Genomic DNA, 5,273 nt, shown 5'->3' on the forward strand with positions numbered 1-5,273 from the left:
ATTGCCCAGCACAAAATGACTAACAGTCGGAGCAATTGCCTCCCCAAGGTCTTGCTGGATCAGGAATAGAAAGAGGGAAGTATGTGAACCAAGTAAACCAAGCCACAATGTCTCAGGCTCACCCTTTTGACATACTGGATGACAAAACACACAAACATGCCATGACCGTGAGTAAAGTTCAGTTATTCTTTAGCCTTATTGATTGTTTCCAAGAAAAACTTGAACCTTCTTACCAATTTTCTAAAACGAATGCTACGCTTTCAGCACATATTAAAAGGAAGAAAATTTTAACTGCCGGAATGTCAGTTGAGGCTTGGACTTGCCTCTTGGTATTTAGCAACACAAAGCTAAAATAGTCTCAAGAGAAGACTGAAAAATTCAGGACTTAGCCGGGGTTTGAACCCGTGACTACGCGATACCGGTGCGACACTCTAACCAACTGAGCTATGAAGCCACTGACGTTGGGAGATGTCCTTTGTGGATTCTCATTTTCCCGTGAGGAATGAATCAATGAACGAAATGATACATGAAATGAGTCATATACTGAACTGCGGGTATGAAATCAAGTAAAGCTATGCGACGCTCTAACCAACTGAGCTATGAAGCCACTGACGTAGGGAGCTGGTCATTTGTGGGTTCTAATTTTTCAGTGAGGAATGAATCAATGAACGAAATGATATATGAAATTAATCATATACTGAACTGCGGGTACGAAATCAAGTAAAGTTATGATCCTCGCAGTTATAGACGTAATTGTGTTAATTGCGGGGAAACCCGCCACAGAAGTAAGCTTAGTTCCCAGTATTTGTGTTGATTCTTTTCTGTTCATTCGCTAACTTATTTCATCGTACTCGTATATCTTAACAATTATTATGTAATTGAGTATCATTGTAAATAAAGCATTAATTATACGGTTCATGGTTCCCACGTAAAGTCGGAGTACGTCGATACCCCAGTGGTCCAGTTTCTTTTTCAGAGTTTACATGCAATGGGCGACTGAAGGGGTGTTTACATGAAAAATCTCATACTGGCACGAGTTTCATGACGGTATTCTTGGTTTGCATCACCGCCATGTTGGATTACACAAACAATACAGCCCTCATTTCGACCTTTTGTTCGTCATCCAGCATTTGTACATTTCATCATTGTTATTTGTGTCTCTAGAGGTTGGTTGCACACCTATAAAGGGGTTTTGGTTTTTCACGTGATCCTGCTACGACTACTCACTCCGGTAAGAGTTCGTCCCTGCGCTCTCCTATCGCTCATACCAGTACAATTCTTATCACCTATTGCTCTCTCTTAATTTAGCTATATCATTCATTTCTATTTCTCTTCGACCCATAATGTAAACTACTTGGTTTACCAGTAATTGTGTAAGCGAATAACGTTTAATACGTTACGTTACGTTACTTAATTAAAATTAATGATGTATTTCGTCCTCCCTTGGTCCCTGCCACGGGGCATTCGTTAGCTTAAAGTATTCCCGCCCAAGGGAATTTGTAATCCCAGAAAAAAGTAGTTCAACACAGTGTTAGCCCGGAGGTGGGGGTGGTGCATGGGCGCAGTTAGAATACACTGATACATTAGCCAGTGTTCAAAACTTCAACAAAATCTTTTGTCGCGTGCCTCTTACTACCCGCCAACGCATGCTCCGAACGGAGTCACGCAACCTACTGCGTGACATTATCAGTTCTCCTGAAAGAACAAAGAAAGCAAACAAAACTCTAAAGAAAACCGGGCCTACTGACAAATAAGCAGTCAGACAGTTGAACTTATGATAATTTGGTGACTGAATTGATTCATGTTTGCAATTTAAATTTGGTTGAATTAATTGCAGAATTTTCAAACGGTTATGACTTAAGGATCAGCTGAATTAGTTAATTTCAAGAGGTATTCGCGCAACGCATGATGTAATCATTCCAGTAAATCATGCCGGAAGTATAGTTTAAATTTCTGGCTTACAACGCTTTACAGTGCTATAAAATGGATGACAACATAAGAAATGTGGATACACTCTACAAAGCTGCTCGAGACAATGTGGTTGACGTACTTTGCGATGTTCTGAAACAGATGAACGCTAGCGAGAGAAGCATAGCGTTGGAAGCGAAAACGGAAGATGGCAATCAAGTCGTGACTCCGCTGATCATTGCTGCACGCAATGGAAACCTGGATTCTGTGAAGAAGCTTCTGAGCTACCGAGCAGACATCGAAGCTCGGGGAACTTTGAAATTTGAAAACAAGGATAATCCAAATCCGATTGAGGGTTGTACACCTCTGTGGGCGGCTGCTGCAGCTGGACATCTTGATGTTGTGGCATTTTTGATCGACAGAAATGCTGAAATCGACGGCCGAACTTCCACGAAATCTACTCCTTTGAGAGCAGCCGCTTACAGCGGGTGGTTTGATATTGTGACATATTTGGTCGAGGAAGGCGCTGATATTAATGCGACTAATGAAATTGGGAGTACCCCTCTTATGATAACATGCTATAAAGAGCACATGAGTGTTGCTACCTATCTCATCGAACACGGTGCAAATGTAAATCTACAAGACAAGAACGGTGACACGGCTCTCCACTATGCTGTAGAGGCTGGGCACCTTGAGATCGTCAATAAGCTACTTGCTTTCGGAGCAGTACAGGTGCCAAACTGTAATCGATTAACACCACTTCTTTCAGCTAGTAATAACAGTAAAGCTGAATTGGTTGAGTATTTTTGCAGTAAAGCGGAATGCAAAACAGAACAGAGAATTGATGCCCTTGAGCTTCTAGGTGCCACTATGGCGGCGAATGAACAGCCCCAAAAAGCATATTTTTACATGAAAAGTGGCATGGATGAGAGATTTAAAGACCCATCCTGTCCCTTCCTCAAAACGGAAATGGAAACTGTTGGTGCTTACCAGAATAGAAAGGAGAGTAACACTCCTGATGAACTCTCCTTATTGGAGGATGATAATCATGCCATACGCATGGAGGGCCTTTTAATCAGAGAAAGAATCCTTGGGAATGACAATGCAGAAATTATCTTTCCAATCAGATACTGTGGAGCCATTTACGCAGACTGTGGCAGCTATGATCTTTGCATTGGTTTGTGGCGACATGCCATGCAAATAACCAGACGCTGCAATAGGCCGATCACAGACACTATACCGGATTATCTTGTTGGTGTATTTGCGGAGATGCTGGTAAAAAACGTGGTCTTAAGGTCAGCGTTTATAAAAGAAGTGTTTGATGATCTGTGTTTTGAATATAAGAGATTGCAGGAACAGGAACTACGATCCAGAAACCTTCAAAAGGTATCTAAGGTTGACGAATTAGAAAAACTGCTTTATTATGCATTGAACCTTCTAATGCTGTATACCAAAGTGCAAGGACCGGAACAAGACAAAGCAGATATTCTTAAGTCAGTTAAACAATTCCTGCTCTTAAACCCTCGAAGCCGTGAGGGAAACACTCTTCTCCACTTGGCATCATGGTGTAAAACTCCAACAAAAGTGGATTTTCCAGCTGGAATTGAACATGTGTTCAAGACTCCATGCGTCAAGACGGTAAGACTGCTTTTAAACGCTGGGTGTAGTGTCAACGTTGTCAATAGAGAGGGGGACAGTGTTCTTCATTTAGCTGTGGCTTTTAAACCTAGTGCCAGCGATGTGCAGCTCTTAAGAGATGTATTAGAGACACTGTTAGATGGAGGAGCCCATGAGGATTTAGTAAACAAGGACAGGAAAACACCCATAGACATTGCCGAAACCGATGAATCGCGAAGAATTCTTTCGACAAGGAAAAGACTGGATTTAAAATGTATTGCCGCAAGAGCTGTGCAAAAATTTGGTCTATCTTATGTTGGTGTAGTTCCTGAGACTGTCAAAAAATTCATCAGTTTACACTGAACTTGTTAAAGCTTAGAGATGCTTCATACAGCAGTTTCTAGTGCCTTACAATTACTTTCATATATTTATCATTGATAACAATACTACATTATAAAACTTAGTCACATTGACAAACAAACATACTTGAAAAGGTTTATAAGAGCTTAGTACAGCCTTACTTGGAATATTGAAACCCTTTGTTGGACACCTGCGGCAAATTCCTAAAAGAGAAGCTCCAAATATTTCAATTTCGTGCTGCTAGAGTTCTAACTGGTGCCAGTTATGACATTCATGCTACTGATATAATTGAAACCCTCTCTTGGGATACACTAGATACGAGACGGCTTCGTGCCAAATCAACATTGATGTACAAAATGTTGAATGAGGACACCCCGCCCGTCCTCAGGAACTCTTTCGTAAGAAGGAATGTTGATCAGACTAACTACCATCTCTGCAATATTGTAGCGGATCTGACACTTCGTAAACCGAGGAGAGAGTTTCTAAAAAGCAGTTTTAAATATAGCGGCGCGATGCTGTGGAAGCAAACTCCAGTATAGTAGTTGGGGCTATCAGCACATTTTTAGCATTTTGTTCTAATAAAATTAACTGTTTTAATAACTTTTGTCAAATCTCAGCATTTTATACTGTTATTGATAACAAATCAGGTAACAAATATGGTGTTTATGGAAAGAAACAGGTTGTGTTTTAATTACAATTTTGCTATTCGGAACGAGCAGAGCTTATTCGGATAGAACTATTTTAATTAAATCACAACGGGTTTTTATTAAAGATGTTGTTATTTGATGATATCTGTAGATAAAAATGCAGTGTTTAGAAAATAGATATTCGTATCGAAAGCGTTTAGTTAAAAATAAAGCATGGAGTATATTAATAGGAAAAAGCTACGGGTTTTCGTATTAGATAGAATTATTAATAACAAATTAAAATGTTATATTAACTGTGGAATTAAAAATGAGGAGCATATTAGCAAGGAATATACAATGGGTTTAGTATTAGATAAAAAGTATATTGAAATAAAAATTCAAATAAAAATGGAGTGTGTTTAAATATTCACATAATCAATCAAATAGAACATGAAAGAATCACAAAGCGTGACATTATTTACAACTAAAATAAATGGTTTTTTCCCACAGTTTTTAAGAACTTAGAAATCCAAAAATTTATATTCTATATTTAATTCCGTATTTTATTTAAGCGAAGCAAAAAAATCTTTAACTCCAAAAGTGGGAACGAATATTGAAAACAGCTTTTGAATTGCAAAACCGAATCCATATTATGGCGAGCGAAGTGAACAGAAAAGAAATACCATAGCGTGGCATTATAAACAGGAAGTTGATGGAAGTCTGGGACGTTACCCGTGATTTTTAACCAATAAAAAGTTACAC

At 39.1% G+C, this 5,273-nt stretch overlaps 1 pseudogene; it reads left to right on the forward strand.

The window, feature by feature from the left end:
• Window positions 1–1,604: 1,604 nt before the first annotated feature.
• On the forward strand, window positions 1,605–4,920 carry LOC138046928 (protein fem-1 homolog B pseudogene; annotated as a pseudogene).
• The last annotated feature ends 353 nt before the right edge of the window (window positions 4,921–5,273 follow it).

This window comes from Montipora capricornis, chromosome 4, assembly GCF_036669925.1.
Source record: "Montipora capricornis isolate CH-2021 chromosome 4, ASM3666992v2, whole genome shotgun sequence".
Classification (NCBI taxonomy): Eukaryota; Metazoa; Cnidaria; class Anthozoa; order Scleractinia; family Acroporidae; genus Montipora; species Montipora capricornis.